At 32.8% G+C, this 13599-nt stretch overlaps 1 non-coding gene across 1 annotated transcript; it reads right to left on the bottom strand.

The window, feature by feature from the left end:
• Nucleotides 1–12195: 12195 nt before the first annotated feature.
• Nucleotides 12196–12269, bottom strand: Trnai-aau. Its single transcript has one exon. It is a non-coding gene; the product is annotated as a tRNA-Ile (tRNA).
• Nucleotides 12270–13599: the final 1330 nt, after the last annotated feature.

The raw sequence follows: 13599 nt of genomic DNA, 5'->3' as shown, positions 1-13599 counted from the left end.
ATACAGAAATTCCTAAACGATGTTAAACATCAAAAACATGAATCCAATACGGAATGATATCTAACAAGACATTCGCAATCATGACAAGCACCAAAACGGTCGAATCGTTAACAAAATGTCGACGTGGTAAAGTTTATGTTCATGTCGATGCAATGTAATGTCGGACATGATTGCAACTTATCATGAGTCCGCAATTAAAACTGTGAGATAATGTAAATTGGATACATTTAAAAAATCATTTTATTATCTGGCCATTGGACGTGAACGAAATTGAGTTTCACACCATAATGAGATAATTAATAAGCTTACAGACTCGTAATTGGATCGTCATTACGATGTCAATGGTTTTCACTTCAATCCCTTTCAATGAAACTGAAGACTTTGAATTAACTATCGCAAATTCGAATCCTAATTTCTCTATACTTGAAATTTTATTAAAAATTCAAGATGGCCAAATAATTCGAAACTAGTCCAATACTCGTAGTCTTTTATCAAGTTACATTGACTAAAATATTATAATAAGAATAAAGAATTTTAACAATACAAAGAGTGAGAACTAAATCATCGTCAATAGCCCTTGTCGCTACTTTTTTTTTTGTGACTGAGTAGTCACTGTTTGCCTTGAGGAGGCATAATCCCTTGTTGCTACGGGGGTCGACATATTATGTACTACTGTTCCATCCATCTCCAACAGCCGTCATATCTGAATTCACTCACTCCATCACTGGCGCTACTATAAAACTACCTCTAGTATACACATTCTTTACTTTATCCCATTATGTCACACCATACTTCCATCTTGACATACGCATCTCTTCCACATTCAATCTCCTTTCACCCGAATCTTTGGTAGCCTTACATTCAGATTAGGAAAGGTATAACTAAAAAGTGATAACTAAATAACATGTTAATAAATAAGCCAGTGGCAGAATTTTAGTACATTAGGTACACCAGAATATTATATACAATATTATTATTATTTATGTACTCGAAAACATTAATCATTGTTAAACGAAATTTTAAAATTACTTGCGATTTTGATAAGGGCCACTAAAATAACAATTAAAACGATTTCCAAAAACGCGTCGAAAAACCAGATTTTTATAAAAATAAACATCTCACGGATATCGATAATCGAAAACTTTTACGATTGTCGACTGTTCGTTTTACGATAATGTTTCGATTTACAAGTTTTACTGTAAAATTTATTTGTTCAAGGCATTTTGTTTGTTATTATCGACTCAATATCACATCTTTGTTACTTCTAAATTATTTTATTTTATTGACTGTTTACAACACAATTCAATTACAGCTGAATTGTGTAAACGATAAAGTGTCGTTGTTATGGAACGATTAATGTTTTGTATTACTTGAGCTTGCTTTCTGTTTCATCTGGTTCATTGCGATTTTTGAAGGCCAGACCAGGGTAAAGATCTCATTTATTATACATAGTACCAATGCTTAACAATTCTATTCTTCGTTAACAAACTGCTGAAATAGATTTTCATAAGCCATTATTAGTAATAAGAGTTCTTTAAATATTTTCTGCTTATAAACATAGTATTTGTACAGAATAAGGCAATGCAGAGATTTTGAATTTTCCGTGTGCCCCAGATAACCTTTACCTAAAACGTCCTCTATACCCAAACAAGAGGTCGGCATTTCGCCAAGCGAGTCCAAGATTCATCAAGACCTGATAAAATCCAGACACGTCCTTTAAACCAATGGTTCTCAAAGTGGTGCAGGTAGACCAATTAGTATCCAAAGAAGACGCGGTAGTTGTATACAAAGGCAGGAAATAAAGTTGAGGGTTAAACGTAAAAGAAGAAGTATAACAGATAATTTCATTCAAATTCTTAAAACTTTGAAAGGGGTCTACAAGGAAAAATGTTTGGGAATCAATGACTTAAAACCTTGTCTCTAGTAATGCATAAACCTATCACTTTATACCGAGTCTTCCGTATCGCCGAATGGACGCAGACATTCCGATCTTTACCCAATGGGACACCGCGAGCGTTTGACCGGGACATCGTCTATTGAAGATAAATATCAGGCCGCCTTAATATACAGACTCGCAGATATTATTCCTTACAGATATATTCAAATTAAATGTAAATGAAGTGAAATACAACGACACATGAGTCAATAAAAATGTTACTGATTTGGTTGACTGTCTTTTATTCCCTTAAAAAATCCTAGATCGAAAATACGGCTTACTATTCTCAGATTAATTGGTAACTAAGCGTGGCTTTTAGTGTATATTTAGTATTAGAAATGGACACTAAAGGCTTACGTAATCTTAAAAAAAACGATGAATAACCTGTTAACTGGAACATCAGAGAGGCCGTGAATATAAACTTCCTAAATAAATTAATTTAATTTGTCAAACGAATTAATTCTATGCGATGTATAAACAAAACAGAAATCAACATAATCATTACTAATTTAAACGAGGCATTTAAACTTGAGGAGTGTTAAATTAGTCCGTTTATTTAATATATTTGATAGTTAAGATAACGTACTATATTATATTAATGTATGCGTCATTGAATGGCCGTAACTGATGTCCGAATCTGGCTGTATCACGCGCTTGCGCATATTTTTGATAACAATAATATTGTTTACTTTGTTAATTCTGATTATGTATGAAATATGTGTTTATCTTAAAGTTTTAAATAATTAATTGTTATTTAAAAATTGATAACAAGTTTTTTTTTTTTTAAGTTAGCATCCATAATGAAATTATACTTAGGAAAAAAGTAACGATGCCTGAAGAAGTTTTATGAATATCAAATTTAAGCTATATCATATTTTTTCTGAATCTCTAATGAATAAATGAGCAATTACTGAAGTATTGCATTTGCAATTATTTGCGATAATTATTCAAGTTAATATAAGAAATCTCAGCATAGTTTCTAATTAGGGAGTCACTTAAAAAGAGAATCCGCTTGTTTAGAAATCGTTCGCCATAAGAGGTGTCTGACGGATTAGTCTCTACTAGGCGACTTCACTAAAAAGTATACATTTTCCCTTTGTGTATTGATATGTAGTGACTGGTAAGTTGTTTACGATCTATGACAATTAATAAAACCTTAGAAGAGACTCGCCGGAACTCCTGCGTACGCGCAGCTAAATGACCGATAAAATTAATTTTCCATGCAACTCATTCGAATTGAATCGATACTTTACATTGCTTAATACAAACAGCGCAAGGTGGTATATATACGTTGAAGGAGATTTATACTTTATGTTTGTTACGTGTGTCTTTTATGATTAACTAGCTTTTACCCGCGACACCGTCCGCGCGGTATAAAAAAAAGCACACAAGATAAAAAAGTTCCTCCTCCTAATTCTAAGCTACCTCCCTATCAATTTTCAGCTAAATCAGTTCGACCGATCTTGAGTTATAAATAGTGTAACTAACACGATTTTCTTTTATATATATAGATAGATATAGATTTTAATTTTAAAATATTAATCAAAAAAAGGTGATCTATTATTGAATGCAATAATTATTGTAATAAAATATAATATAAATAATGTTTCTTTGAAAATGGACAAGCAAATCCACGCTACGCACATTATGTATTATTTATAGTGCTCTTCGATGCCAAGAAGTGGATGTTGCCATAACAAGAGTTGAAGATTAATTGCGGGCTTGTGTTTGGACGCGTTACGCTCAGGTCCAGGTGTGAAGCTGATATAAAATGTTATTGATTTACTTGGCACATGATTGATTTGAACGGATTTCAAATATTAGAAGTACTGTTTACTATAACACAAATACCATTGAAGTACATTGTGACGTAAGAAAGGACGTATCTGTTTTACTGACGAAACAGTTGAATAAAGATATATTGCCATCTCTATTGTTCTCTTTGTCAAAACAGAGTCAATAATATGTTTTAATACATCATTTTCGAAGGTAGAATTTCATCGTATAACGACCATCATAATGCTCTTTAAATATTTGACACTACATCAAAATATAAGAACGTAACTTTGTGATGGCGTCCTTAAAATGTTATTTATTTTTGTTTGTTAGAACTGCACAATTGCTTAATTTTTTTTCCAATTTCGATTCCATATTTATTGAAATGTAATTTATTTTTGTTTGTTAGAACTGCACAATTGCTTAATTTTTTTTCCAATTTCGATTCCATATTTATTGAAATAATGACCGTCTATCGTAGTTACAATGTTGGGTCAATGAACCCCTTTTTTAAAAAAAAGTAGGGATGTTAAAAAATTAAATCGAACCTAAAACAATTGAATTCGATGTTATATAAACCTAAACATAATATGTAAGATCATATCATGTATGAATTCATTTACTTTTATCGATGTTTCTCAGTAGGTCACCTCACTATGAAGCTGGAACTAATAGAGGTCAAATATAATCTATTAAATTTCCTATAGAATGAAGAATAAACTACAATAAAAACATGTTTTTTTTTGTAATATATTTGAGTAAATTAGTCTAAATTTGTAAAAGCGCCTACTTCGTTGTAGTGACTAGGCTAAAATTATCCTATTATTCTTACTAATATTATAAATGAATGTTTGGATGGATGGATGATTGTTATTACTTGTCTCCAAAACGTCTAAACGAATCTCACAGAACTTTGGTATACATGTAGAACATAGTCGGGAAGAACGCATACGCTACTTATTTAGTTTTTTTGTAATTCCGCGCGGACAGAATCAAGATCAACAGCTAGTCTTATTTATAAGTGTATTATAGAAACCCTTAGGGTTAGTTGGACTTGTGAAGTTAATTATACTGTAACATGAAGTAACGTTAGCTTGTCGCTCGTACAATTCCTAAAGCGATAGAACGAGTGTTTGATAACATCGGTAAAGGGTTCACAGGTAGGGTTCGGGCGCTGGAGATGTTCTAGATAAACATTTACTAAGGCTAAATAAGGGCTGGAGTACAGAGTTTACATAAAATCAATACTTGCATAGGATACACGCCCTATTTCTAAAAATCTACCTATATATATAAAAGAAAGTCGTGTTGCATAGTTACACTATTTATAACTCAAGAACGGCTGAATCGATTTGACTGAAAATTGGTGGGCAGGTAGCTTAGAACCAGGAAACGGACATAGGATAATTTTTACCCCGTTTTCTATTTTTTTTTATCGCGCGGACGGAGTCGCGGGTAAAAGCTAGTCTTTAATAAAAGTTCATTATTAAATTTTTCACTGAAATAAAAACAAAGATAATATCTTTTATAATATTTTAAAAGGTATCTTTTTCACTTGCTTATGTGAGGTTATTACTGTCACGATGTAATGCAGTAGTGGTTAAACATTGGATAGGCTCTAATTTTATGTGCCTTGTACAATTAGAAATTTAATTCTCATCTTTGCAGGCGAGTGACCAATAGTCGTAATTACAAAACATATTAGTTTTATCGCCAGCTATATCATCAGATCCTGGATATTTTGTTCTCTTGTCGTTTAAATTTCAACCAAGTATAATAAAGAATAAAATGGCACTCATAAATAATCAGACATTCAAGTATATCATAAAACGATCAACACTAAACATGAATACTAACAACGAATTAACCTTTATTACTTCACCATAAAGTTTAAATTCGTATGAATTAGATGTAAGACTAAGTTAGCATACAAAAGATCAGGTGAAAGTAGGCACATCCAAGCGTAAAGATAACCTTTAACCGTTCCTGTCGATTTTATAGTATTGTAAATGACACACCTATTAGCGAACTATACATCCTGCTACAGCACCTTAATACCGTCATTCTACATCTATATATATAAAAGAAAGTCGTGTTAGTTACACTATTTATAACTCAAGATCGGTCGAACTGATTTAGCTGAAAATTGATGGGGAGGTAGCTTAGAACCAGGAAACGGACATAGGATAATTTTTACCCCGTTTTTTTATTTTTTATTCCGCGCGGACGGAGTCGCGGGTATAAGCTAGTTTACAATATTTAGTTAAACATAGACCAGTTATTGGCAACGCATCTGCGATTCCTCTAGCGTTGCGGATGTCCATGGGCGTCGGATCAAATAACTTTCGGTCCGTTGCTCGTTTGCCCCCTTCTCCTATAAAAAAAAAGTTATGTAAAATACCTAAGAGTATATAAGCTCATCTGAAAAGCGTCTATATTTTAATCTAAGCTACTCCTACATATTTACAACTGAACTTCATTAATAATGATAATAAAAATGTCCCTAATTTTCGCAACACATTTTGAAGCTAAATTCAATATCTACTAGTCTTCTGGTTATTTAAAAAAATGGGACCCATCTGCAAGCACTTCCTTTCGATTAAAATAATTTTAATCAAAATTGGAGCACCAGGGGCGGAGCATTGCGGTTACACACATAAAAATACAGTCGAATTGATAACCTCCTTCTTTTTGAAGTCGGCTAAAAAATTGTTAACGAACAACGTTAAGAGTTCTAGTATTATTAATTTTGTCGTTGTTGCAGTAAGTTGGTACCAACACGGGTGGTTACCGGTTTGGTTCTCTTAGTTTGTAATTGAATAAATAATACGTTGTTTTTTACTGCGACTCAATTACTCCACATATCATCACGTTAACTCTGCTCGTAAATATCGTATTTACTGTGCGCGCTCCCAACATGCCACGAACCTCTCATAAGTCTAATTAACTGAGGATAATGAAAAGAAATCACCCGAAATCTCGGTACCGGCCGCATGCTTTCAGACTTTCATTGATTCATTAAAACTAACTGAGTAGTGATGGGAACAGAGTGCAAAAAGTTATCAGTCCACTCTGGATTTCCAGACTTTAAAATGGCTACATTTATCTTTATGGGTATTTAGATATGTGCGCTATTATACATTACAAATTGCTCTGCAAACTATCGTACTCTTAATAGTAACAACAATGGCAATGTATGTCAATTCCAAAGGAATTATTTGCACTGATTATAATAAGACTTAAGAAAAATATTTTTTCGTTTAACTATTCAAAGATGATAAAACATCAGAATGTCAACTTAAAATTTTAAATAAAAATAAAAGATCTTGGACTAATGATACATTGTTGCACACAAGGGTCAGTACCCCAATTATTAAGACAAAAACGCTTAATGTCCAATTACAATCTTGACAAAGAGCCACCCAAATTGACAAAAGTCCAAATACTGAAATCGCATAAACGCATCTGGGGCCGTTTTTAAAAATATGTAACCTCCACATGACTTGCAATGAAATTAAGATTCGAGTCACAGATAAAAAGAGAAGGAACATTATCTATCACACAAGAGGTGCACCTCGGAGCGGGCGAAACGGTTAATTAACAAAATTCGCTTTGTCCAAGACACATAAAATTTTACGAGGATCAAGATTTCGGCACAGTGACTTGAACCGCCCATTTGGTACAGGATAAGCACCAAGGGATGTGTCAGCTACCGAAAGATATTACGCTCAATACTAATGTATTATTGTCTACATGCATTAACTATTGCGTCAGTTTTTATCTTAAAATGGAACTGAGTTTAAGTGTGAACCACTAATCAATGTTTTTTTTTGTTTTCTGTAGTCCAAGACTTTAGATATGTGCAATGCCTTATGAATTTAAGATCTAATAAGTTTGATTAGATAGCAAATTGAAATCAAATTGTGCTAGTACTAAATTAAGTTTTGACTTTACAATCTATATATATAAAAGAAAGTCGTGTTAGTTACACTATTTATAACTCAAGAACGGCTGAATCAATTTGACTGAAAATTGGTGGGCAGGTAGCTTAGAACCAGGAAACGGACATAGGATAATTTTTACCCCGTTTTCTATTTTTTTTCCGCGCGGACGGAGTCGCGGGTAAAAGCTAGTTGTTAATAAAGAATCCAAAATTTATATCATGTCGCATCTAGTTTATTTACATCGGTTCCAAGAATAAAACATACCGCGGAGCACAAAAAAATTGGAGCAAGGCGAGTATGGAAAACACTCATAAAATTTAATAGGTTTTCCTTCAAAAAGCACTTACGTGAGTCGAGTCCCGATAGGGCCATCTTGTTTTTTTTTTTTTTTTTGGTTCCAACTTACGCATGTTAATCAGTGGCTGTAGAACTGGCGAATTGCCATTGCTAACGGATTGCCAACAGTTTTATGTAACTTAACTTTATATTTTCTATTAGCTATTGTGTGAATTTATATTGAATTCTGCCCAGAAGTATTCATACTTATCCATTTCTATAAAACTGGATCATATCTAAGCCTAATTTTAGACCTCTTCCAATTCCTGTCCTTTTTACAAATGGAAAGGATGCGAATGGAATGAGTATTTGTCGGAGGAGGGGACGCATAGTAAGGGGAAATTTTTTCTTTATGTGCATCCCCTTATCCGTTGATTAAAGATAGGCAACGCATCTGAAATTACGGATGTCTATGGGTAGTAGTCGCTTCGCTATTTCACCGTATCAGGTGATCGCTTGCTCGTTTGCCATATTAAAAAAAAAATCTATAGGCTCTTCTGATTGTTGCAATTTTTGATGACATTATCGTCGTATCTTAAACCTCATTTCCTATTGTAAAATGATTCAAATTCAACGACAAAGTATAGTTTAGTGAGTCTCAGTAATAAGATACAACTACAAATACGGTTATAACAGCTTATTATTATATTACGATTGATAAAAAAGAGTTACGGTAAATTCAAGAGGAACCTGACAGAAAAAAATTAAACACGACTGAGTGAAGCAACGTGGTTGGACCTAAATTAGTACTTTCGAACGCATACCGATTGCTGTGCGTAGGGGCATCTTCAGTGCGCCATATTTGGCAAAGAAAGACATAAAAGAGGTTAAACCTTTAAATATATCTTAAGATAACATCTTTATTTCTGATCGGATTTTAAAACGAAGATTTGCTAAAAAAAGCAATTTAATTTGTTTTATAGAATTGCAGTTGAAATATTTAACACCTTAATTTAAATAATTCAAGTCGAATAAAATTTTAAATTTCAGTTTTATTTTAAAAATATTTTTAATTCATTAGAGAGCGTATTTTAGTCGATAAATTGGCAAATACATTACATTGCCAATAACATCAATACCGTAAGCATTTAAGTTACATTAAGCAAAGGTTAAATCGTAGTTACATTCGTTTAAGCAAATAACGGTTGATTTACCAAATATAGAATATAAACCACTTGTTCTAAGAAGATGTTCGGTGATATCTCGAGATATATCGGGGGACCTCAATAGCATGTGAGCGGAGGTCAATAAATCAATTGAGGGAGCGGTTCCTTTGGCCGATTTCGTTGATGGTGTAACTTTCGACGAAAGTTGATATGCGTCAGTTTCTTGCAATAAAATAGTGGTATTTAAAACGCCTTTAATTTAATCTTCGATACTTCGATATTGAGTTTTTAAATGAATTACGTACTTTTCAAAATGTCTATTACTTTACATACTATGTCATCATTTTTATCTTACACAATTAAAATAATTTCAACTATTTCGTAGAATAATGATGGTTCAAGTGCGAAATAAAAACAACTCAGAATTTTTATTTTGCATTATAAAGATTATTATGTTTTATTACAGTGGAAAGAGTCAAAAATAAGATCTACATAAATGCGATTTTATCTCCTTTGAAAGTATTGAAAAAAAAATGATTAATAAAAAGAAACAAAACAAATGAACACCCATGTGTAAAAATTTTAATAGCATTGTGTGTACACCATTAGTACAAATAGAGGCACGATATCAGATACTTGGCGCTGATATAGTATTGTGGCTAGTACAATTTGCAATTCAAATTTTTCAACTGAACAAAAAGGCAATGTGACCTTAAAGGCTTTATCTTAATGTAAACACTTTATTCGAGCACGTAATTCTGAACGTTAAAGTGTAACCAAGATGTCAGTGAACAGGTTAAGGCCAGTTTTGTTTGGTTGATAAAATTAAAAATGTTTTTATATATTTTGTTATTGTTGTTAATGGTTAGATCTAGTAATTAAATTATCTTAACCTTCTTATTATCCAATCAGGTCTTATTTTGGACGGCATTGGTAAGATTTTCATGTGAATAAAAAAATTACTTACTCCGCTGGCGCAGTGACCTAAAATGGATCTTGGTCTCCGACACAGTCCTCCAGCAGAATTGGGGTTGTGCGGCCAGTTAACAACTAGTCCACGGAATAAAACCAATTGTTACGAAACCGACAAAAGAGAAGACAATAAAAAATTAAACTTTATATTCCAATTTAGGTAAATAAAGTAAATTCATTTAGGAAAGGTCTACTCCTAGCATTAAACTGACCTAGACCGATGATGATAGCTTAGGATTTTTTTTTTAATTGATAACACAGTTTAATTTATAAAGTTAAACTGTAATATAAGTAACAACTACTACTTAAGAAGACCTTTACAAATAGTAATACAATAAGGATAAAATCTAAAATCGTAAGCGTGTACGGTGGGAGCAATTATTGTCATCTTAACAAGAACGCAGTCGGAGCGATCTCAGAACGATATGAAAAAGTTATGGATGCAATAAAACTTGGTGTCGGCGATTTTGATAATCAAGCGTAAATACCGATGAGCTGTGTTATAAATTTACCTCTAAAGCCCTTAAACTCCTGTTAGCTTTACAACTGACTGCTTAGTACAGATTTTAGACCGATGATAATCAGTGTTAAGAATAAGATTGAAGTGTTAGTAATTGGACATCTATATATATAAAAGAAAGTCGTGTTAGTTACACCATTTATAACTCAAGAACGGCTGAATCGATTTGACTGAAAATTGGTGGGCAGGTAGCTTAGAACCAGGAAAAGGACATAGGATAATTTTTACCCCGTTTTCTTTTTTTTATTCCGCGCGGACGGAGTCGCGGGTAAAAGCTAGTTTAAAATATTTAACGTTTCGCAACCAAATTTTTCTGATTGCCAGTTTTATATTCCAAATACAGTCGAATGCCAAATACTCTCCTACAATCAAAGACCCAAGTTATTTCGTTTGTCGTGATAGAAAAAGATAAGAAAGAAAGAAAGAAAAAAGAAAAGAAATTTTAAAGGTCACTTTTTCTTTTGAAGTAATCATGCTGCATTTGTTTACAGAATGTGACAGTTATATTTCTAAAGATAAAAAAGAAAAATTGTTGAATTAAAAATAATTCCGATTCTATTTAACAAACGATTAAACAGTCAGTTATCGCGGCAATGCTACATTTTATCACATTCGTAGGAGCAGAGATTGAGATAAAAGGGGACATAAATATAGCCAGATATGATCACAATATGTGTTCTTGAATGCCAATGTCTATATCGTGGCTGAATCGTGAATCCGGTGCAGATACAAATAAGTTAGAAGATTCTATTACAAGGTGAGGGTTTAAAATTCGACATATTATCAGCATTTATAATTAAATCATTATAACGGAAAAAAGATAGAATTAATTTTAAAAAGTTTATTTGAATTTGAGAATGTGAGAATGAGAAAGAAGAGGAAGAAACAAGGAGAGTAGGAGAAAGGTTATGCTGGAATATATGTGGCAGATATTGCTAGTAAACAAGCATTGATCTACAGCGAATTACAAATTGTGACCGTAGAACACAAAAGTCAATTTTTATTACTACATATGGTAGTCTCCCCAAATCAAATTAAGCAATTAAAAAAATTATCTGCAAGGAATGCTGAAAAGCTTAGTTTTTAATTGAATAATCCTTAGGAAATAATCTCGCTTAGTTTTCACCTAGCTGAACGTTCGAGTTGCAGACGTAATAGGCTATCCGGGAGCGATCGGTGCCGTCGAACGAATTCCACGCACCTCATTAATTAGCTGGTCCCATTAACATTATAATAAATGGTCTTTGTTCCAATATAGGGCCACCACTTAGGCTTGTTCTTTGTTTTAGCAAATTCCTAGCTAACACATTTATCTGCAATGATCGGTGAGCTGGTATTCCGCCAGTAACAATAGACGGTATTGCTAGATTAAGGGAGAATTCTTCGGGTTTTTAGACACTTTTTTGTCTTTGAGTGTACTAGATTGTCTATGATTATTATTTCAAACAATAGGGCAAGATTCAGAGATTAGATTGCTCTAATAAATTTACGAGAGAATAAAAATCACTCAACAAAATCATCTTTACGTATCTTTGAAAAAAATGAGATGTCTAATAATGTTCTAGCTGATAAGACTTTCAAAAATTAAAATAAATAAAATTGAATTGGCCCATGAGGGGATCGAACCCGCGACCTTCGCGTTATTAGCACGACGCTCTAACCAACTGAGCTAATGGGCCGATATAGAGTTACGCGAAAGTTGTTTATAACACATTGCAAAACGACGATAGTGTCAACAAACACTTTGCATGAACTCCTTCCATCTAAAAAATTTATTGTTGAACATCCTGTTCTGTGTTCAACTGTAATTGTCTGAACAGCTGTATATTCCATAGCCAGTTTCACTTTATATTATCTGTTCACGTAGAAAATTCCCATCAAAATTTGTTCTATAAAATGATGTGTATGTCCTCTCTCACCAATATTTACATTACAATACATCGCGCGTTGTCCACTTACGACAAATATTGTATTTGAAAGTGAAACTGCCTTAGACTATAGAGAAATGGACTAGGCAAATGGCTTTCGTTGCATCAAATGAAATATACTACTTTTTCCGGGTGGTAAAGATGATACTGAGACGTAAAATTGAAACGCCATTATGAACACATAATGACTAAAAAACTAACAGACACAGAACTATTACACAAGAAGGCAAGTTTCGAACTTATTGTTTGTTCAAATTTGAATGGATGCTCGCGCTTGACAGGTCCTGTCACTTAAAAGTCAAAGGAAAGAGCAAACAATCTCGGCGACATCATATTTGACTAACCTGAATAAGGGCTTGTGAAAGTGTTCTGAAGAACGTACACTGTCATAGTTTAAATATACTAGGAACCACAGGTGGGCACAGTTAATCAAAAAGTTAACTTCGTTAATCGTTAATTCGTTAATTAAAAAATTAACTTCGTTAATCGTTAAAGCGTTAAATTCTCGAAAATTTAACGCAAGTTAAAGTTAATCGTTAACAGTTAACCATACCAAAATTATACATACTAATTTCACACTTATAGTGGCGACACTTGTTTAAAATATTAATTTGACTATTTTAATTATGAAAATTAATTTTCATTAATATAAAATTATTTTTTATTAATATAAAAATTAATCTTAATTCTATAAAACATTAGTATTAGAAACAAGTATGAATGCATTATAGTATATTTCATTACGAGTGCGGAAAGCCTGTCATTGCAGAGTTCCGACAAATGTCTACCCGACCCGAGGCGCAGCCGAAGGTGAAGGTTGACAGTTGGAACAAGTTGTATTGACAGTTCCGCCCATGTAGTAAACAACTATTTTTAATACAGTTGCGAAAAAATGAAGCAATTTAATAGAATAATAAAAACACAATAAACTCAACTAACAAAAATGTTTGAAAAATGGCGCCAACGGTAAAAGAATACAAACAGAGATTTTTTTTGTTTTCTTCACCCATTCTGGGTAGGAAAAGGGAAATATGCCCAAACAGCCGAGTAGATTATTTTTATGGGTATGAAATGAAAATTA

This window comes from Papilio machaon, chromosome 12 (genome assembly GCF_912999745.1).
Source record: "Papilio machaon chromosome 12, ilPapMach1.1, whole genome shotgun sequence".
NCBI classification, from domain to species: domain Eukaryota; kingdom Metazoa; phylum Arthropoda; class Insecta; order Lepidoptera; family Papilionidae; genus Papilio; species Papilio machaon.
This window is presented reverse-complemented; position numbering and strand designations above follow the sequence as displayed.